Below are 23,305 nucleotides of genomic sequence, written 5' to 3' on the forward strand. Positions count from 1 at the left end.
GCAAGCTGATAGGTCTGCTGTTAGAACCAGGAAAGGCTACTTTACCGCTCTTGGGTAGCGGAATGACTTTGGCATCCATCCAGGCCAGAAGACAAAGACTTTCCTCTAGGCTTAGATTAAAGATATGCCATATAGGAGTGGCTATAGAATCAGCTACCATCCTCAGTAGCTTTCCATCTAAGTTGTCAATGCCAGGAGGTTTGTTATTATTGATCGATAACAGTCCTTTTTCCACCTCTCCCACACTAACTTTACAAAATTCTAACTTAAAATGCTTTTCTTTCATTATTATTTTTTTTTTATGCATGTATACGATTTCTTACTGTTCGCTGTTGGTATTTCCTGCCTAAGTTTGCCCACTTTGCCAATGAAGTAATCATTAAAATAGTTGGCAACATCAAATGGTTTTGTGATGAATAAGCCATCTGTTTCAATGAAAGATGGAGTTGAATTTGTTTTTCTGACCATAATTTCATTTGATGTACTCAAGTTTTTTTTTTCATCATTCTTTATATCATTGATAGTATATAGTATAGTATGCCATTTAGCAGACGCTTTTATCCAAAGCGACTTACAGTCATGCGTGCATACATTTTTTTTGTGTATGGGGTGGTCCCGGGGATCGAACCCACTACCTTGGCGTTACAAGCGCCGTGCTCTACCAGCTGAGCTACAGAGGACCACGGTATTGATCTTGGCTTTATAATACAGTTTCTTATTTTTGTTGAATATTGTCACATAATGTATCAATTTGCAGTAAGTTAGCCAGTCAGATGTACAGCCACACTTATTAGCCAGTCCTTTTGCCCCATCTCTTTCAACCATACAGTTTCAATTCCTCATCAATCCATGGAGCCTTAACAGTTCTAACAGTCAGTTTCTTAACGGGTGCATGTTTATCAATAATTGGAAGAAGCAATTTCATAAATTCATCAAGTGCAGCGTCTGGATACTCCTTATTAATCACATCAAACCAACAAATATTTTTAACATCCTCCACATAAGAGTCACAGCAAAATCTTTTGTATGATCTCTTATACACTATTTTAGGCCCAGATTTTGGAACTTTGGCTTTCCTGGATATAGCCACTATATTGTGATCACTGCATCCAATGGGTACGGATACAGCTTTAGAACAAAGTTCTACAGTATTAGTAAAAAGTTGATCAATACATGTGGATGATCTTGTTCCTGTAGTGTTTGTAAATACCCTGGTATTTTGATTAATAACCTGAAAAGATTAGAGGCACTGGTTACAGTGAGAAGCTTCCTCTTGAGCAGACAGCTTGATGAAAGCCAGTCAATATTCAGGTCCCCAAGAAAGTAGACCTCTCTGTTATATCACATACACTATCAAGCATTTCACACACATTATTTAGATACTGACTGTTAACACTTGGTGGCCTATAGCAACACCCCAAAGGAATAGGCTTTAGACGTGCCAGGTGAACCTGCAACCACAACACTTCAGTAACACTTGACATGAGATCTTCTCTGAGCATTACATGGATATGGCTCTGAATATATACAGAAACACCTCCCCCATAAGCATTCCTGTCTCTTCTATAGATGTTATATCCTTGTATTGCTACTGCTGTATCATCAAAGGAATTATTTAAGTGAGTCTCAGAAATGGCTAATATATGAATTATATCTGATATTAGCAAGTGATTGATTTCATGAACCTTATTTCTAAGTCTACATACTGTATATTCATATGGGCTGTTTTCAACCCTTTCCTGGGTATCTTATCAGAGATAGACATAACATGGAAAACAGCAAACAAAGCAAGAGAAAAAAACTAACATTCAGCAGTCCATTAATTAGTTGGTGTGTGTAAGTGTGTGTGTGTGCTGCAGGGTTGAAGCTACGAACCCATTGGCTTGGCTTTCTCATCCCTTCCAGGCTTTTAGGAGGGAGGGTGGACAAATCAAATCAAATCAAATAAAATTGTATTGGTCACATGCGCCGAATACAACAGGTGCAGACATTACAGTGAAATGCTTACTTACAGCCCTTAACCAACAGGGCATTTATTTTAACAAAAAAGTAAAAATAAAACAACAACAAAAAAAGTGTTGAGAAAAAAAGAGCAGAAGTAAAATAAAATAACAGTAGGGAGGCTATATATACAGGGGGGTACCGGTGCAGAGTCAATGTGCGGGGGCACCGGCTAGTTGAGATAGTTGAAGTAATATGTACATGTGGGTAGAGTTAAAGTGACTATGCATAAATAATTAACAGAGTAGCAGCAGCGTAAAAAGGATGGGGTGGGGGGGCAGTGCAAATAGTCCGGGTAGCCATGATTAGCTGTTCAGGAGTCTTATGGCTTGGGGGTAAAAGCTGTTGAGAAGTCTTTTGGACCTAGACTTGGCACTCCGGTACCGCTTGCCGTGCGGTAGCAGGGAGAACAGTCTATGACTAGGGTGGCTGGAGTCTTTGACAATTTTGAGGGCCTTCCTCTGACACCGCCTGGTATAGAGGTCCTGGATGGCAGGAAGCTTGGCCCCAGTGATGTACTGTGCCGTACGCACTACCCTCTGTAGTGCCTTGCGGTCGGAGGCCAAGCAGTTGCCATACCAGGCGGTGATGCAACCAGTCAGGATGCTCTCGATGGTGCAGCTGTAGAATTTTTTGAGGATCTGAGGACCCATGCCAAATCTTTTCAGTCTCCTGAGGGGGAATAGGCTTTGTCGTGCCCTCTTCACAACTGTCTTGGTGTGTTTGGACCATGATAGTTCGTTGGTGATGTGGACACCAAGGAACTTGAAGCTCTCAACCTGTTCCACTACAGCCCCGTCGATGAGAATGGGGGCGTGCTCAGTCCTCTTTTTTTTCCTGTAGTCCACAATCATCTCCTTTGTCTTGGTCACGTTGAGGGAGAGGTTGTTGTCCTGGCACCACACGGCCAGGTCTCTGACCTCCTCCCTATAGGCTGTCTCATCGTTGTCGGTGATCAGGCCTACCACTGTTGTGTCGTCTGCAAACTTAATGATGGTGTTGGAGTTGTGCCTGGCCATGCAGTCATGGGTGAACAGAGAGTACAGGAGGGGACTGAGCACGCACCCCTGAGGGGCCCCCGTGTTGAGGATCAGTGTGGCAGATGTGTCATTACCTACCCTTACCACCTGGGGGCGGCCCGTCAGGAAGTCCAGGATCCAGTTGCAGAGGGAGGTGTTTAGTCCCAGGATCCTTAGCTTAGTGATGAGCTTAGAGGGCACTATGGTGTTGAATGCTGAGCTGTAGTCAATGAATAGCATTCTCACGTAGGTGTTCCTCTTGTCCAGGTGGGAAAGGGCAGTGTGGAGTGCAATAGAGATTGCATCATCTGTGGATCTGTTGGGGCGGTATGCAAATTGGAGTGGGTCTAGGGTTTCTGGGATAATGCTGTTGATGTGAGCCATGACCAGCCTTTCAAAGCACTTCATGGCTACAGACGTCAGTGCTACGGGTCGGTAGCCTGTCATAGCGGATGTAAGTAATGAGTGTAAAAGTGTGTGTAAGGTGTGTTTGTGTTGTGTCTTTGTGTGTGTTTGCGTATGTAGTGTGTGTGGATTTTGTGTGGGAGTGAGTGTCAAAGTAGTGTGTGTGAGTGAGTGTGTATATGGCGTGTGTATATACAGTATATTTTAGTAAGTGTGCAGTGCAGATAGTTCGGGTACCATTTATTGACTATTTAGCAGTCTGGCTATTTAGCAGTCTTATGGTTTGTGGGTAGAAGCTGTCTCGGCACCTGTTGGTCCGACAGCCCATGCTCCGGTACTGTTTGCCGGACGGTAGCAGAGTGAACAGTGTATGGCTTGGGTGGCTGGAGACTTTGGCAATTTTTTGGGCCTTCATCTGACACCGCCTGATATAGAGGTCCTGGACCTCTATATCAGATCATCAGTCTAATTACTGTCATCACTGAACAATGATATGACAAAATTTTTACTTTAAGATTTCTGACAGTGTTTTTATTTTTTTCAAGTGCCATTATTGCTGGCTAGACTAGCCTAGGCCATACTTAGAGGGAGATGGCAAAGACGTGTTCTGATTGGTCTGTCTGTATTTGTAAAGGCTTGTGATTGGATTGCAGACAGAACCTTTTAACGTCAAGTTCAAATGGGCTTATGCAGATATATCTTTCTAGTTTTACATTTTTTTCACTTAGATTTAAAAATAAATAAAAAATAACTTCAAAGACATATGAAGAACCATCTAAAGATCAATTATATGTGACTAACTCATTTTTGACAAAAATGTCAGATAGAACCTTATAGTAACAAGTTGAATGGTGTGTTGTGTAGCTTCGGCCAAGGCTCAGTCCATGTGTGGAACCTGACCACCAGGAGAGCTGACAGGGTACTAGAAGGTCATTCTGGAGCCTCTGTCATCTGGCTCAACACTCTTCACTCCAGAGACACCCTCATCAGGTAACAAACTAACTACCTCACTGACAATACCAGGCCTATGTAGACTTTGTTGAAGCAACAGATGCCACATCAACTTCATTCTCTTTGATGAACCACCTGTAATCTCCTCATAGAGCAGGCCAGTATATTTATCTCTCTGTCTCATGGTCTCATGGTCCCGTGTATCTGTGTGTTGTTTTGTCAGTCAGGGGCGGGACATGCGTGTGTGCCTGTGGGATCTGGCTAAGGGACGCAGTGCTGTCACAGACACCCTGTGGATAGGCAGTGTGGGGTTCTGTCGCTGTTCCCTGCTGGGCCTGGGAGATGGCTGCTGGCCCACCCTGGAGAAGGTGAGACGGAGGGATGGGAGTGGGTGAGAGAGGGAGGGGAGGAGGTGAGAGAGGGAGGGGAGGGGGTGAGAGAGGGAGAGGGGAGGAGGTGAGAGAGGGGAGTGGGTGAGGGAGGGGAGGGGGTGAGAGAGGCAGGGGAAGGGGCGAGAGAGGGAGATGATGTCCTGGATATTTGCTGTTTGTTCATAAGTTACAGTGCAACTTTTGATAATACAACTGTCAACACAGTTTGTGGAAGGGCTGTATATTGTGAAACTTTCATCTCCTCATGACCTGTCTGATAGAAACTTGTGAGTAGGCGTTGTTAAGAGTACATCAGCCAGTGACAGGCAAATTATTACACATTTCACCTTCCCCCTTGCTTTAATGTGAGTGTTTGTTAGTGTATGAGACGGTTGTGGAAAGCCATAGCCCAGTCCAGTCAGTGTGCAGTGAAGCAGGGCTGGGAGGCGACAGGCAGCTTTTCAGGCACCTTTATTGCCTCCAGATTCATGTTACTCACCCTGCTCTAATGAAGCCTCACATGAAAGCGACAGGCTGGTCACTCGATCCAGCCAAACGTGCCACCATTAACTCCAGCCTATAGAGACAGGCTGGACGAGGCAACAGGACGCTTTCAAGCCCGGCACTCTCAATAATACCAGGCACACTCACACACACCCCCTCAAACCTCCTCTCTTATCACTGTCCCACTCTCTTGTCCCACCCCTGGCTGCCCCACAGTCATCCATGCCTTTCCCAGGGGATCCTAATCATAGATTTAGACCCATGCCTCCACACACACAGCCACAAAGCATGTTGTAGATCTGAGCCAGAGGGGGATTGAAGGAAGGAGCAGCACCATCAATTTAGGAGGCAGGCAGGTTTAATGTTTACCCCTCGCTGCCAGCGGATCGCTGCTATTGCAAAAGCATTCATTAATAGAGTGGGTGTTTTATTTATGCGCATAAGTGTGTGTGTGTGTGTGTGCCACACAAGAACACGCCACCTGAGGCACAGCGAGGGAGGCAGCTCCTTAAAGCCCTCTTTGTCTGGCTAGCAGGTCGGGGGTAAACATGGCACAGATGTGACACCCCGATAAAATACAAATTGCTTCCTTAAACAGATGTTTGATCTGATTGGTTGGTTACACGGGATGTGTAATTTGATTGGTCCTTTAAACAGGATATTTAATCTGATTGGTCTGTTAAACAGGATGTTTATTTTCAGCTTTAATGAGGATGTATCTCTCTCTCTCTGGATCAGTCAGAGAGACTGAGTAGTGTAGCCATAGGGATCGACTCTCTCATTAGATTGTGTATCTAGGTAAAGAGACTGAGTAGTGTAGCCATAGGGAAGTCAGTCAGACAGAGAAGACTGTAGCTAATAGGGTCTCTCTCTCTCTCTCTCTCTCTCTCTCTCTCTCTCTCTCTCTCTCTCTGTCTCTCTCTCTCTCTCTCTCTCTCTCTCTCTCTCTCTCTCTCTCTCTCTCTGTCTCTCTCTCTCTCTCTCTGTCTCTCTCTCGCGCTTTCCCTCATGCTATCTAACATTCTCTCTCACCCTTCCTTCCTTCCTTCCTTCCTTCCTTCCTTCCTTCCTTCCTTCCTTCCTTCCTTCCTTCCTTCCTTCCTTCCTTCCTTCCTTCCTTCCTTCCTTCCTTCCTTCCTTCCTTCCTTCCTTCCTTCCTTCTCTCTCTCTCTCTCTCTCTCTCTCTCTCTCTCCCTCTCTCTAATGAGCTTTCATTAGACTGTGTGTATTTTATCAGACTCAGTGCCAGTGTGTCTAGGTCAGGAAAACGACACTTGCGTCAGGAGGTCAGGTCTTATTAGGATTTATTATAGACTGGAGGACAGCTCTGTCTGCCTGATGGATCAGAGCCTAATAGTGGCTGAAAGTAGTAAGACGCCCATAAAGTGTAAAGCTGTTCTGTCCCCACACTGTGTTTTACTACTGAAGTTTTGTTGTAGTTTCCTGTTGCTGCGCTGAAACAAGGGATTCAAGTTTGAACTTGATTAATGAAAATAAAAGACCCCAAGAAAATGACTGGCACGCGGCCTAAAGTTTGCCCTGCCTCTGTTCTTCAGTGTTGGTTGAAGAACAGTGGCCAACTGTAGCCTATGATTGGGCGTTGTTTGTGACTGGGGTCTAGGGTGGAGGAGGCACTGCTTGTTTGGCCATTTCTTGCCTGGGTGGGATAGTTAGTTACTTACAGTGAGGGAAAAAAGTATTTGATCCCCTGCTGATTTTGTACGTTTGCCCACTGACAAAGACATGATCAGTCTATAATTTCAATGGTAGGTTTATTTGAACAGTGAGAGACAGAATAACAACAACAAAATCCAAAAAAACGCATGTCAAAAATGTTATGAATTGATTTGCATTTTAATGAGGGAAATAAGTATTTGACCCCTCTGCAAAACATGACTTAGTACTTGGTGGCAAAACCCTTGTTGGCAATCACAGAGGTCAGACGTTTCTTGTAGTTGGCCACCAGGTTTGCACACATCTCAGGAGGGATTTTGTTCCACTCCTCTTTGCAGATCTTCTCCAAGTCATTAAGGTTTCGAAACTGACGTTTGGCAACTCGTACCTTCAGCTCCCTCCACAGATTTTCTATGGGATTACGGTCTGGAGACTGGCTAGGCCACTCCAGGACCTTAATGTGCTTCTTCTTGAGCCACTCCTTTGTTGCCTTGGCCGTTTTTTTTTAGGTCATTGTCATGCTGGAATACCCATCCACGACCCATTTTCAATGCCCTGGCTGAGGGAAGGCGGTTCTCACCCAAGATTTGACGGTACATGGCCCTGTCCATCGTCCCTTTGATGCAGTGAAGTTGTCCTGGCCCCTTAGCAGAAAAACACCCCCAAAGCATAATGTTTCCACCTCCGTGTTTGACGGTGGGGATGGTGTTCTTGGGGTCATAGGCAGCATTCCTCCTCCTCCAAACACGGCGAGTTGAGTTGATGCCAAAGAGCTCGATTTTGGTCTCATCTGACCACAACACTTTCACCCAGTTCTCCTCTGAATCATTCAGATGTTCATTGGCAAACTTCAGACGGCCCTGTATATGTGCTTTCTTGAGCAGGGGGACCTTGCGGGCGCTGCAGGATTTCAGTCCTTCACGGCGTAGTGTGTTACCAATCGTTTTCTTGGTGACTATGGTCCCAGCTGCCTTGAGATCATTGACAAGATCCTCCCGTGTAGTTCTGGGCTGATTCCTCACCGTTCTCATGATCATTGTCACGGTTTCGGCCGAGGCTGCTCCTCTTCCTTGTTCGGGCAGGCTTCGGCGGTCGTCGTCTCCGGAGTACTAGCTGCCACCGTTCTATGTTTCATGTTCTTTTGGTTTTGTCTGTTCATAACACCTGTCCCTTATTTGTGTCTTAATTGTTCCCTTATTTAGTTCGTGTGTTTGGGTCAGGTGTTATGCGTGATTGTTCATTGTCAGCCTGCCTCTGTGAAGTTTATATTATTCTCTCGTTGTGTTTTCCCGAGAGCTCGCACTGCGTGCGCTTTTCTTGTTTTGACGCACTGTGTGTTTTGTGCGTAATTGTGTGCGCCACCCGGTTGGGTTGGCGACTCCTTGTTCTCGTTGCTTTGGGAACATTACTAAAGACGGTTGAAGTCATCCTGGGTCCTGCGCTTGATTCCTTCCACTCACCTACACACACCACTCTGACAGAATCACGCATCAATCATGGAATCAGCAGGAGCGACCACGCCGACAGCCGAGATGGCTGAACGTCTTCGTGGTCAGGAGGACCGCATCAATCAGGTCTGTCACGCCCTGGAGGGGGTGATGAATACTCTGCACCGATGGGAGACCAGCGGGGTTCCCACACCTCCACGAACCGAACCAGCCCCATCGGTCAGCCCCCCTGTCTCATCTCCGGAACCTAGTGGGATTCGGCTCTCGCTCCCGAGGGCGTACGACGGCTCCACTGCCGGGTGTCAAGGATTCCTGCTGCAGGTGGAGCTCTACCTCGCCACCGTACACCCGGCGCCCTCGGGACACGAGAGCGTCTCAGCCCTCATCTCCTGTCTCACCGGCAAGGCGTTGGAGTGGGCCAACGCCGAGTGGAGGAGAATGGACGCCGCTACCACGAACTATGCGGAGTTCTCCCGCCGCTTCCGTGCTGTGTTCGACCATCCACCGGAAGGGAAGGCGGCGGGGGAACGTCTATTCTACCTCCGACAGGGGATGAGGAGCGCCCAGGACTTTGCCTTAGAGTTTCGGACCCTAGCGGCTGATGCAGGGTGGAATGAGCGGGCCCATATCGACCATTTCCGCTGCAGCCTCCGGGAAGACGTCCAGCGAGAGTTGGCGTGCAGGGACACGTCGTTGACGTTCGACCAGCTGGTCGACATGGCCATCCGGCTGGATACCCTGCTCGCCACCCGTGGGCGTCCCGGAGGGGGGGGTTCGCCCATTCCACTCTCCAGCACCTCCGAGCCGAGCCCTATGGAGCTCGGAGGTGCTGGCGCTAGGGAACGGAGGAGGAGGAGCCCGAGGGGACCCGGCCCTTGCACCAACTGTGGTCGTGGAGGGCACACCACGGCTAGGTGTTGGGGCGGGTCCTCCAGTGAGGGAGATGGCAGGTCACGCATTGGGGGGTCCCCCCAGGTGAGTAGGCGCCCTGCTTACCCAGAGCTTTCTGTCGTGCACCTAACCTTGCCTGTTTGTTTCCCACAGGTTGCACCTCGTGCCCAGCATAAGGCGCTGGTAGATTCAGGCGCAGCTGGGAATTTTGTAGATCGCCAGTTCTGTATAGAGTTAGGGATTCCCCTCCTTCCAGTGGATAAGCCTTTCCCCGTCCATGCCCTAGATAGCCGTCCGTTAGGGTCTGGGTTGATTAGGGAAGTCACAGCACCCATTCAGATGACGGCGCAGGAGGGTCATGAGGAGAGAATTCAGCTCTATCTGATTGACTCTCCTGCGTATCCGGTAGTGCTGGGTCTTCCCTGGTTGATGACTCATGACCCTATTATTAGGTGGCGAGAGAAAGCTCTTAAAGGGTGGTCTGCTCAATGTGAGGGGCGGTGTCTGGGTGTTTCCATAGGGGCGACCTCGGTGGAGAGTCCGAATCTAATGCCAGCACTGCAGATTCCCCCCGAGTATGAGGATTTGGCACTGGCGTTCAGTAAGACCAGGGCGGCACAGCTGCCGCCTCATAGACGGGGGGATTGTGCGATAGATCTCCAGTCAGGAGCAGCTCTCCCGCGGAGCCATGTGTATCCCTTGTCTCAAGAGGAGAGAAAGGCTATGGAGACATACATCTCTGAGTCTCTTAGACAGGGATACATACGGGCCTCCGTTTCACCCGCTTCCTCAAGTTTCTTTTTTGTGAAGAAAAAGGATGGAGGTCTGCGCCCGTGTATTGATTACCGCGGTCTCAATCAGATCACAGTGAAGTACAGCTATCCACTTCCTCTGATTGCGACTATGACGGAGTCACTGCACGGTGCGCGGTTCTTTACAAAATTGGATCTTAGGAGCGCATATAACTTGGTACGCATTCGAGAGGGCGATGAATGGAAGACAGCGTTTAGCACGACTTCCGGACACTACGAGTATCTAGTCATGCCATATGGGTTGATGAATGCTCCCTCAGTCTTCCAATCCTTCGTCGATGAGATTTTCCGGGACATGCAGGGACAGGGAGTAGTTGTGTACATCGACGACATTCTGGTGTATAGTCCTACCCGTGCTGAGCATGTAGCCCTGGTGCGCCGAGTATTGAGGAGGCTGTTGGAGCATGACCTATATGTCAAGGCAGAGAAATGTCTGTTTTTCCAGAAGTCGGTCTCCTTTCTGGGTTACCAGTTATCTGCGTCAGGGGTGAAGATGGAGGTAGACCGGGTGTCAGCTGTGCGTAATTGGCAGACCCCAACCACTGTGAAGGAGGTGCAACGGTTCTTGGGTTTTGCGAATTATTACCGGAGGTTTATCCGGGGTTTTGGACAGGTGGCAGCTCCCATAACGTCTCTGTTAAAGGGGGGTCCGGTGCGCTTGCGGTGGTCAGCGGAGGCGGACAGGGCATTTGGGAGACTAAAGGACCTGTTTACCTCGGCGCCGGTGTTGGCGCATCCGGATCCCTCTTTACCGTTCCAAGTAGAGGTGGACGCGTCAGAAGCCGGGATAGGGGCCGTTCTTTCCCAGCGTTCTGGCACTCCACCTAAACTCCGTCCCTGTGCGTTCTACTCAAAGAAGCTCAGTCCGGCGGAGCGGAATTATGACGTAGGAGACAGGGAGCTGTTAGCCGTGGTACAGGCCCTAAAGGTGTGGCGGCATTGGCTCGAGGGGGCTCAACACCCTTTCCTCATTCTAACTGACCATCGTAACCTGGAGTACATCCGGGCAGCTAGGAGACTGAATCCTCGCCAGGCTCGCTGGACTATGTTCCTAGCCCGGTTTGTGTTTAAGATCACATACATCCCTGGGTCCCAGAACGGGAAGGCAGATGCTCTGTCTCGGCAGTATGACGCAGAGGAGAGGTCAGTTGAGTCCACGCCCATACTACCGGAGTCTTGTCTGGTTGCTCCGGTGGTGTGGGAGGTTGATGGTGAGATCGAGCGGGCGTTACGCACCGACCCGAGTCCTCCACAGTGTCCTGTGGGTCGGACGTACGTTCCGCTCGAGGTACGTGATCGCCTCATTTGTTGGGCTCATACGTCCCCCTCCTCTGGCCATCCGGGTATCGGCCGGACAGTGCACTGCCTTAGCACGAAGTACTGGTGGCCAACGTTAGCTAGGGATGGATTTATGTCTCCTCCTGTTCGGTGTGTGCCCAGTGTAAGGCACCCAGACATTTGCCCAGGGGTAAGTTACAACCCCTGCCTATTCCACAACGACCCTGGTCCCACCTCTCGGTGGATTTTGTTACCGACCTTCCCCCCTCACAGGGGAATACTACCATCCTGGTCGTTGTGGATCGGTTCTCAAAGGCCTGTCGTCTCCTTCCCATGCCGGGTCTACCCACTGCCCTACAGACCGCTGAGGCTCTGTTCACCCATGTCTTCCGGCATTACGGGGTACCCGAGGATATAGTGTCTGACCGAGGCCCCCAGTTCACCTCTAGAGTGTGGAGAGCATTTATGGAACGGTTGGGGGTTTCGGTAAGCCTTACCTCGGGGTACCACCCGGAGAGTAATGGGCAGGTTGAACGTGTCAACCAGGATGTGGGTAGGTTTCTGAGGTCATACTGTCAGGGCCGGCCGGAGGAGTGGGGAAGATATGTGCCCTGGGCCGAGATGGCACAGAACTCTCTTCGCCACTCCTCCACCCAACTAACCCCTTTTCAGTGTGTGTTAGGGTACCAGCCGGTTCTGGCACCATGGCATGAGAGCCAGATCGAGGCCCCCGCTGTGGATGAGTGGGTGCGGCGCTCGGAGGAGACGTGGGACGCTGCACACGTCCATCTGCAGCGTGCCATACGTCGACAGAAGACGAGCGCCGACCTACACCGCAGTGAGGGGCCAGTGTACGCACCTGGGGATCGAGTCTGGCTCTCAACCAGAAACCTGCCCCTCCGCCTGCCCTGCCGGAAGCTGGGTCGGCGGTTTGTGGGGCCATTTAAAGTCCTGAGGAGATTGAACGAGGTGAGTTATAGGTTAGAACTACCTGTTGATTACAAAAATATTAACCCCTCGTTCCATGTGTCTCTCCTCAGGCCGGTGGTAGCTGGTCCACTCCAGGACTTTGAGATTGAGGAGACTCCTCCGCCCCCGTTGGACATCGAGGGGGCTCCGGCGTACACCGTGAGGTCCATCCTGGACTCGAGACGCCGGATGGGGGGTCTTCAATATCTCGTGGAGTGGGAGGGGTACGGCCCGGAGGAGCGGTGCTGGGTGCCAAGGAGGGACGTATTAGACCAGTCCCTACTGACCGATTTCCATCGGGGTCATCCTGCGCGCCCTGCTCCGCGTCGTCCGGGTCGTCCCCGAGCTCCGGGTCGGCGCACGGCTGGAGCCGCGCGTCAAGGGGGGGGTACTGTCACGGTTTCGGCCGAGGCTGCTCCTCTTCCTTGTTCGGGCAGGCTTCGGCGGTCGTCGTCTCCGGAGTACTAGCTGCCACCGTTCTATGTTTCATGTTCTTTTGGTTTTGTCTGTTCATAACACCTGTCCCTTATTTGTGTCTTAATTGTTCCCTTATTTAGTTCGTGTGTTTGGGTCAGGTGTTATGCGTGATTGTTCATTGTCAGCCTGCCTCTGTGAAGTTTATATTATTCTCTCGTTGTGTTTTCCCGAGAGCTCGCACTGCGTGCGCTTTTCTTGTTTTGACGCACTGTGTGTTTTGTGCGTAATTGTGTGCGCCACCCGGTTGGGTTGGCGACTCCTTGTTCTCGTTGCTTTGGGAACATTACTAAAGACGGTTGAAGTCATCCTGGGTCCTGCGCTTGATTCCTTCCACTCACCTACACACACCACTCTGACAATCATTGCAACTCCACGAGGTGAGATCTTGCATGGAGCCCCAGGTCGAGGGAGATTGACAGTTATTTTGTGTTTCTTCCAATTGCGAATAATCGCACCAACTGTTGTCACCTTCTCACCAAGCTGCTTGCCGATGGTCTTGTAGCCCATTCCAGCCTTGTGTAGGTCTACAATCTTGTCCCTGACATCCTTGGAGAGCTCTTTGGTCTTGGCCATGGTGGAGAGTTTGGAATCTGATTGATTGCTTCTGTGGACAGGTGTCTTTTATAAAGGTAACAAGCTGAGATTAGGAGCACTCCCTTTAAGAGTGTGCTCCTAATCTCAGCTCGTTACCTGTATAAAAGACACGTGGGAGCCAGAAATCTTTCTGATTGAGAGGGGGTCAAATACTTATTTCCCTCATTAAAATGCAAATCAATTTATAACATTTTTGACATGCGTTTTTCTGGATTTTTTTGTTGTTATTCTGTTTCTCACTGTTCAAATAAACCTACCATTAAATTCATAGACTGATCATTTCTTTGTCAGTGGGCAAACGTACAAAATCAGCAGGGGATCAAATACTTTTTTCCCTCACTGTAGTTTGAATGTAATAACTGTTTAAAATTAAGAAATCAGCTTTCTAGTGTTTGACTGTCCCTCTTCCTACAGGTGAAGATAATTGACCTGCTCAGCAAGAGCCCAGTCAGCTCCCTCATGCCACAAGCCTAGCTGGGGAGGGATATGTGTATCAAGCTATGGCATGTAAGAGTAACGAATACACTGTCCTATTCTCCCAGTAGCAAGTCAACGTGTGCATCCCAAAAGGCACACTATCCCCCATATAGTGCACTACTGGTCAAAAGTATTAGGGGACCCTGGTCAAAAGTAGTGCACTATAAAGGGAATAGGGTGCCATTTGGGACTCATTCTAGCTTCCAGCAACCTGTATCTACAGTAAGCTAACAGTACCTTCCTAATCGCACTGCACTGTAAAGTTCAGTCAGTTCACTTTACAACCATAAAATAAAAAGGTTTTAGTATTTTCCCTTCCTCTCTCTCTTCCTCCTAAATGTTTATATTTTTACTGGTTATAAACGGATTGGCCGAGAGTCCTCGACAAGACGCATACATAATAGGTACAGTATGTCAACAATTAATTGCGAAGACTCCTCTTGGCGCGGTGATTTATAGTTATACCTTGTCCCGGGCCATTTTTCTAGCGCCTTTCTCGATTCAGGACGTCGAGTCCCAACACTGTAATTACAATGTGTGGAAGTGCTGGGGTTCAACAGACGTATATCAGCCACCCAACCAGCCCTCTCTCTACCTGCCAGCCAGCTACGCATCACATCTAAAGATCCCTCGCCTCCCTCCTCCTCTGTTTTATAAATACTGTCAAAAGTTTTATTTCCCCCGTATTAAAGAGACCTGTAATTATTTTCACAGTTAATTAATATGTTTTGCTTTACACTATTTATGATTTTCTGCTTATGCAAGACGTTTAATGAATTGCGTCCGGTTGGTTGAGGACAGTTGGTGGTTTGGGTCTGCGTGGGGAGTTTAGTGTCAACAGGAATCTATGTTTGTGTGTACGTGTGTTTGTGTGTACGTGTGTGTTCATGTGTGTACGTGCGTGTGTGTTGACCCTGGGCGGTATAGGGTGGATCACCAGACATCAATGCTAATTGTCCCACTGTTTGTTTTCTTTGGTTTCGTTGAGTTGGGTCCTTTTACTCTATCCTTTCATCTGATTTTGGAAGCCAATCCAGTTTCAGGGTTGACTGCCAGAAAACAGAACTATTAATTCTGACATTAAAGCACAAGACCCAGGTGACAATAAATCATTCCAGTCTGATCTCTCATCTCCAGGCAAGGAATCGTCTTGGAACTGTCACAGAGCTAGTCAGAAACTTGCTGCAATGTGGAGATAGTCGTAAAAGCTTACCTGCCAAAGGGAGATGCAGAGGTGGGTTTTAAACAATGTAGGTGTGTGTTAGTATGTGTGCATGCAAGCAAGTGTGCCTGTACATGCGAGAGGAACTGTATGTGTTTGTCTTCGTGGGTGGGGGGGTGAATGTGAATGTGTTAACCAAGTGTTGAGGGCTACACTAGGCCCAGCCACCCCACACTTAGGCAGCCATATTGCCCACACATTATGTCAATCAATCATGAGACTCTCGCCTCGTTATCCACATGATCCCTGCTAGTGCAGCCCGCTGTTTCCTCAACCTTTCACACACACCGGGGGGAAAGACACTGAGTCTGGTCTCCTCTTTCTCTCTTTCTCTCTTTCTCTCTCTCCCCCTTTCTCTCTCTCCCCCTTTCTCTTTCTCTCTTTCTCTCTCTCCCCCTTTCTCTCTCTCCCCCTTTCTCTCTCTCTCCATCTCCTCTCTCTCCCCCTTTCTCTCTCTCCCCCTTTCTCTCTCTCCCCCTTTCTCTCTCTCCCCCTTTCTCTCTCTCTCCATCTCCTCTCTCCTCTCCTCCATATATCTCGCCACTGAGAGTGAGAGCAGGGATCTTCCATCATACTGACTGAGACCTGAGAACAGATTTATTGGCGGCCTTTAAACGCTCGCCGCTGGACGTTTGGAAAAGGTTAAATTACATATTAAGTAGCACTTTCTTTTGGTTTAGGCCTCCCCTCTTTTAGGTCTTCACTCTGCGTTTCTTCTCCCTCTCCCCTCCCCAGCCTTTTTTAAAGTAAGCATGCGGAATAGGGTCTGGAAGGTAAACAAGCTCAATCTTCAATCTGATTTGCTATGAGGCCGTCAAGGAGTAGAGAAGCAGAGGGAGAAAGTGTCTCCATATGTTGTCCAGAGCAGAGAGGAGGGGAGACGTGAGATGTGGGCTCAGGGAGGGATGCCAGTAGACGGTGATGTATGATGTGCAAGGCTTTTAACATGAACAGAGGCTTCGGGCCAGAAGGAAATGTTCCTATACAGATATCCATCACTCTCAGCTCATCGCCCCAGAACCATGATGTCATGGCGCTCTGCAGAGGGAGGGGATGGATAGACGGGAATCGGGATGGGATTGGTTCCGTATGTGTTGATGCGGTGTGGTGCCCACCTTTCCTTTTCCCTGATCAGTCACTTCACCATGCCTCTCCCTCTCCCTCTCCCTCTCCTTCTCTCTTTCCCGCTCTCTCTCCCTCTCTCTCTCATTCGATCTACCTCTCTCTCAATTCAATTCAATTCAAAGGGCTTTATTGGCATGGGAAAAATATGTTTACATTTTTAATTTTCTATTTTTTTATTTCACCTTTATTTAACCAGGTAAGCCAGTTGAGAACAAGTTCTCATTTACAACTGCGACCTGGCCAAGATAAAGCAAAGCAGTGCGATAAAAACAACAACAACACAGAGTTGCATATGGGATAACCAAAACGTACAGTCAATAACACAATAGAAAATCTATATACAGTGTGTGCAAATGTAGTAAGTTATGGAGCTAAGGCAATAAATAGGCCATAGTGCAACATCATTACAATTTAGTATTAACACTGGAGTGATATATGTGCAAAAGATGATGTGCAAATAGAGATACTGGGGTGCAAATGAGCAAAATAAATAACAATGTAAATAACAATATGGGGATGTGGTAGTTGGGTGGGCTAATTACAGATGTACAGGTGCATTGATCGGTAAGCTGCTCTGACAACTGATGCTTAAAGTTAGTGAGGGAGACAAGTGTCTCCAGCTTCAGAGATTTTTGCAGTTCGTTCCAGTCATTTGCAGCAGAGAACTGGAAGGAATGGCGGCCAAAGTCAAAGATCGGTAGGATAGTCCGTTTTACGAGGGCATGTTTAGCAGCATGAGTGAAGGAGGCTTTGTTGCGAAATAGGAAGCCGATTCTAGATTTAACTTTGGATTGGAGATGCTTAATGTGAGTCTGGAAGGAGAGTTTACGGTCTAACCAGACACCTAGGTATTTGTAGTTGTCTACATATTCTAAGTCAGACCCGCCAAGAGTAGTGATTCTAGTCGGGCGGGCGGGTGCAAGCAGCATTCGATTGAAGAGCATGCATTTAGTTTTACTAGCGTTTAAGAGCAGTTGGAGGCCACGGAAGGAGTGTTGTATGGCATTGAAGCTCATTTGGAGGTTTGTTAACACAGTGTCCAATGAAGGGCCAGATGTATACAAGATGGTGTTGTCTGCGTAGAGGTGGATCTGAGGGTCACCAGCAGCAAGAGCGACATCATTGATATACACAGAGAATAGAGTCCGCCTGAGAATTGAACCCTGTGGCACCCCCATAGAGATTGCCAGAGGTCCAGACAACAGGCCCTCCGATTTGACACATTGAACTCTATCTGAGAAGTAGTTGGTGAACCAGGCGAGGAGAAACCAAGGCCTTGGTTTCTCATTTGAGAAACCAAGGCTATTTAGTCTGCCAATAAGAATGCGGTGATTGACAGAGTCAAAAGCCTTGGCCAGGTCGATGAAGACGGCTGCACAGTACTGTCTTTTATCGATCGCGGTTATTATATCATTTAGGACCTTGAGGTTGGCTGAGGTGCACCCATGACCAGCTCGGAAACCAGATTGCATAGCGGAGAAGGTACGGTGGGATTCGAAATGGTCGGTGATCTGTTTGTTAACTTGGCTTTCAAATACTTTCGAAGGGCAGGATGGATATAGGTCTGTAACAGTTTGGATCTAGAGTGTCACCCCCTTTGAAGAGGGGGATGATCGCGGCAGCTTTCCAATCTCTTGGGATCTCAGACGATACGAAAAGGAGGTTGAACAGGCTGGTAATAGGGGTTGCGACAATTTTGGCGGCTAATTTTAGAAAGAAAGGGTCCAGATTGTCTAGCCCAGCTGATTTGTAGAGGTCCAGATTTAGCACTCTTTCAGGACATCAGCTATCTGAATTTGGGTGAAGGAAAAGCGGGGGGGGCATGGGCAAGTTGCAGCGGAGGGTGCAGAGCTGGTGGCCGAGGTAGGGGTAGCCAGGTGGAAAGCATGGCCATGCTTATTGAAATTCTCGATTATCGTAGATTTATCGGTGGTGACAGTGTTTCCTAGCCTCAGTGCACTGGGTAGCTGGGAGGAGGTGCTCTTATTCTCCATGGACTTTACTGTGTCCCAAAACATTTTGTAGTTCGTGCTACAGGATGCAAATTTCTGTTTGAAAAAGCTAGCCTTTGCTTTCCTAACTGATTGTGTATATTGGTTCCTGACTTCCCTGAAAAGTTGCATATCGCGGGGGCTTGCCAAAGCAAGTGAAATAGATAATAAACAAAAGTTAAATAAAACAATCAGAAATAAACAATAAATTACACTAACAAAAGTTGCAAAGGAATAGAGACATTTGAAATGTCATATTATGGCTATATACAGTGTTGTAACGATGTACAAATAGTTAAAGTACAAAAGGGAAAATAAATACAAATAAATATGGGTTGTTTTTACAATGGTGTTTGTTCTTCACTGGTTGCCCTTTTCTTGTGGCAACAGCTCGCAAATCTTGCTGCTGTGATGGCACACTGTGGTATTTCATCTAATAGATATAGGAGTTTATCAAAATTGGATTTGTTTTAAAATTCTTTGTGGGTCTGTAATCTGAGAGAAATATGTGTCTCTAATATGGTCTCTGTCTCTCTATCTCCCCCCGACTGATTGTTGATGAGCATGTTGAGTATGGTGTGCTTATACACATGCCGTACAGTAGATCAGAAGAGCATGTGTGACCTGCATTGGTTATTAGAAGAGCACATTCAAAATCCCAAAACTCCGTCTTCTGGTCAAGTCTGACCATCTACTCGGTGAGGCAATGCTTAGGAGCACTGAAAGAGGCCAGGCTAGGTCTGTACAGAAGACTAGGAGGTAACTAGGGCTGCGTCACAAATGGCACTCTATATATAGTGCACTGACCTGGTCAAAAGTAGTGCACTATATAGGGAATATGGTGCCATTTGGGACACAGCCTAGGCGATGGGGTTGAATGGGGAACAACAGTCCCACTTTTCTTCTCACTCTCTCTGGGTGCACCGTTCAGTGTTCATCTATCTTGCCAGCTGTGCTTTATAATGATGAATATTTTCTTGAAGCATCAGTCCTACTCCAGCAGAGAGCCCTCTTGTAGAGGGGCTACAGAGGATATAATGAATTAGGTGTCTACCCAGGGTTCCCCGAACTTCGCCCTGTGACATCATCAATCAAGGAGCTCCTACACTTAACGTGAAGTGCAAAGGCCGAGGGGCAGCAGGAGGTAATGCTTAGCAACTGACACAGCCCAGCCAGCAGGCAGGGGAACGCTGATTTTCACTTGTTTTTATTTGTTTTCATAATCTCATAATATCGTTCATTAGTGACGTGTTTATCAGGAATACACGGATCTGTCTATAATTTGTTTAAGGCTTGAAAAGAGAAATATACTGTTAAGTGAGAAGAGTACTTGAGGGGGAGGAGGGAAAAAGTGTCTTCGGCTCTCTTGGCCCCTTACACATATGGAAAAGGTGTCTCTCCTTCTTCAGCCTTGCCTCTATGCAGGACACACCATCACTCGGGGCCAGATGGTATGCTCAGCCTCTAGATGGGACATGTAGCTAAGGTTCAAAGAGGAGTACAAACAGTACAAGAACCAGCATAGATTTTGTCATGGTTATGGAGATACGCTCCCTCTAAACCTGTTGGGTTGCGATACCTGCCAGCATTCTATTTTTGTTTCCACTTGACTTCTACCTTGAAGACATAATAATACTTGCCGAGAAAGATGTTGAGCCTGTGGGAAGGGTAGGAGAGAAAGAGAGGAGGGGAGAGGAGCTCTCCTCCTCCCCTGTAAATCTTCTGCGCCCTCCCTCCTTTCCTCCCTCCCTCCCTCCATCGGTGAGGTGATATATGGAGCCCTCTGCTTTTATCAGCTCACCTTTATGTTTTCATCCACTTAACTGATTTAGGAGCCCACCGTATTCCTCCATATAACGCCTCTCCTCTTCCCTGTCTCAGGTAATACCAGGGATCCTTCTCAGGCAGCCAGTAAAGGCATAGTAAAAGGTTCAGGGGGTAGAGTCTTATCTGGGTGTACAAAACATTAGGAACATGACAGACTGACCACGTGAATCCAGGTGAAAGCTATGATCCCTTGTTGATGTCACTTGTTAAATCCACTTCAATCAGTGTAGATGAGACAATTGAGACACAGATTGTGTATGTTTGCCATTCAGAGGGTGAATGGGCAAGACAAAATATTTAAGTGCCTTTGAACGGGGAATGGTAGTAAGTGCCAGGCTCCCCGGTTTGAGTGTGTCCAGAACTGTAATGCTGCCGGGTTTTTCAAGCTCAACAGTTTCCCGTGTGTATCAAGAATGGTCCACCCCCCAAAGGACATCCAGCCAACTTGAAACAACTGTGAGAAGCATTGGAGTCAACATGGGCCAGCATCCCTGTGGAACGCTTTCAACACCTTGTGGAGTCCATGCCCTGACAAATTGAGGCTGTTCTGAGGGCAGAAGGGGCTGCAATGCAATATTAGGAAGGTGTTCCTACTGTTTTTTACACTCAGTGTATAGAATGTCTGTAAAATTAAATAAAATTTTATTTGTCACATGCTTCGTAAACAACAGGTGTAGACTAACAATGAAATGCTTACTTCCCAACAATGCAGAGAGAAAAATAATGAAATAATAGAAAAATAATAACGCGAGGAATAAATACACATTGAGTAATGATAACTTGGTATATACACGGGGCACCAGTACCGAGTCGATGTGCAGAGGTACGAGGGAATTGAGGTAGATATGCACAGTGTCTTCAGAAAGTATTCATACCCCTTGACTTATTCTACATTTTGTTGTGTTACAGCCTGAATTCAAAATTGATTAAATTGATTTTTTTTCTCCCCCATCTACACACAGTACCCCATAATGACAAAGTGTTGTCTTGGTAAGCAACTCCAGTGTATATTTGGCCTTGTGTTTTAGGTTATTGTCCTGCTGAAAGGTGAATTTGTCTCCCAGTGTCTGTTGGAAAGCAGACTGAATCAGGTTTTCCTCTAGGATTTTGCATTACATTTTACATTTACATTTTAGTCATTTAGCAGACGCTCTTATCCAGAGCGACTTACAGAAGCAATTAGGGTTAAGTGCCTTGCTCAAGGGCACATCGACAGATTTTTCACCTAGTCGGCTCGGGGATTAGAACCAGCGACCTTTCGGTTACTGGCACAACGCTCTTACCCACTAAGCTACCTGCCGCCCCGCATGTGCTTTATTCTCTTTATTTTTATCCTAAAACAATTTCAGATGACAAGCATACCCGTAGCATGATATAGCCACCAACATGCTTGAAAATATGAAGAGTGGTACTCAGTGACGTGTTGTGTTGGATTTGCCCCAAACATAACGCTTTGTATTCAGGACATAAAGTTAATTTCTTTGCCACACGTTTTCCGGTTTTACTTTAGTGTCTTATTGCAAACAGGATGCATGTTTTAGAATATTTGTATTCTGTACAGGCATCCTTCTTTTCACTCCTCACATTTAGTCATTTCAGTTAGTATTGTGGAGTAACTTCGATGTTGTTGATCGATCTTCAGTTTTCTCCTATAACAGCCATTAAACTGTTTTAAAGTCACCATTGGCCTCATGGTGAAATCCCCGAGCAGTTTCCTTCCCCTCCGGCAACTGAGTTAGGAAGGATGCCTGGATCTTTGTAGCGTCTGGGTGTAATTAATAACTTCACCATGCTCAAAGGGAAATTCAATGTCTGGTTTTTTTTTACCCATCTATCAGTACAGTGCCTTGCAAAAGTATTCATCCCCCTTGGTGTTTTTCCTATTTTGTTGCATTAAAACCTGTAATTTAAATGGATTTTTATTTGGTTTTCATGTAATGGACATACACAATATAGTCCAAATTGGTGAAGTGAAATGAAAGAAATAACGTAAAAGTGGTGTGTGTATATGTATTCATCCCCTTTGCTATGAAGCCCCTAAATAAGATCTGGTGCAACCAGTTACCTTCAGAAGTCACATAATTCGTTAAATAACGGCCACCTGTGTGCAATCTAAGTGTCACATGATCTGTCACGTGATCTCAGTATATATACACCTGTTCTGAAAGGCCCCAGAGTCTGCAACACCACTAAGCAAGGGGCACCATGAAGACCAAGGAGCTCTCCAAACAGGTCAGGGACAAAGTTGTGGAGAAGTACAGATCATGGTTGGGTTATAAAAAAATATCAGAAACTTTGAACATCTCACAGAGCACCATTAAATCCATTATTAAAAAAGGGAAAGAATATGGCACCACAACAAACCTGCCAAGAGAGGGCTGCCCACCAAAACTCACAGACCAGGCAAGGAGTGGCGCTCTCGAGTGGTGCAGCAGTCTAAGGCATCACTACAGACCCCCGGTTCGATTTCAGGCTGTATCACAACTGGACGTGATTGGGAGTCCCATAGGGCGGCGCACAATTGGCCCAGCGTCGTCCGGGTTTGGCCGGTGTAGGCCGTCATTTTATATAAGAATTTGTTCTTAACTGACTTGCCTAGTTAAATAAAGGTAAAAAAAAAGGAGGGCATTAATCAAAGAGGCAACAAAGAGACCAAAGATAACCCTGAAGGAGCTGCAAAGCTCCACAGCAGAGATTGGAGTATCTGTCCATAGGACCACTTTAAGCCGTACACTCCACAGAGCAGGGCTTTACGGAAGAGTGGCCAGAAAAAATCCATTGCTTAAAAGAAAAAACATATGGAAGAAGGTACTCTGGTCAGATGAGACTAAAATTGAGCTTTTTGGCCATCAAGGAAAACGCTACTTCTGGCGCAAACCCAACACCTCTCATCACCCCGAGAACACCATCCCTACTGTGAAGCATGGTGGTGGCAGCATCATGCTGTGGGGATGTTTTTCATCGGCAGGGACTAGCAAACTGGTCAGAATTGAAGGAATGATGGATGGCGCTAAATACAGGGAAATTCTTGAGGGAAACCTGTTTCAGTCTTCCAAAGATTTGAGACTGGCTAGATGTGCCAAGCTTATAGAGACATACCCCAAGAGTATTGCTGCTGTAATTGCTGCAAAAGGTGGCTCTACAAAGTGGTAGGCATGTTGTGTAAATCAAATGATACAAACCCCCCCCAAATCCATTTTAATTCCAGGAAAAATGCCAAGGGGGGTGAATACTTTCGCAAACCACTGTAGGTGCCCTTCTTTGCGAGG

General features: G+C 47.2%; 1 pseudogene across 1 annotated transcript in view; it reads left to right on the forward strand.

The window, feature by feature from the left end:
* Window positions 1-23,305, forward strand: part of LOC311144370 (guanine nucleotide-binding protein subunit beta-like protein 1) — a 48,454-nt pseudogene that overhangs the window by 12,192 nt on the left and 12,957 nt on the right. The window contains exons 2-3 of the transcript in view: window positions 4,290-4,415; window positions 4,600-4,744. The product of the transcript in view is annotated as a guanine nucleotide-binding protein subunit beta-like protein 1 (transcript). The remainder of the gene's footprint in view (window positions 1-4,289; window positions 4,416-4,599; window positions 4,745-23,305) is intronic.

The sequence above is a fragment of the Coregonus lavaretus genome (genome assembly GCF_964263955.1).
Source record: "Coregonus lavaretus genome assembly, chromosome: 17".
Classification (NCBI taxonomy): Eukaryota; Metazoa; Chordata; class Actinopteri; order Salmoniformes; family Salmonidae; genus Coregonus; species Coregonus lavaretus.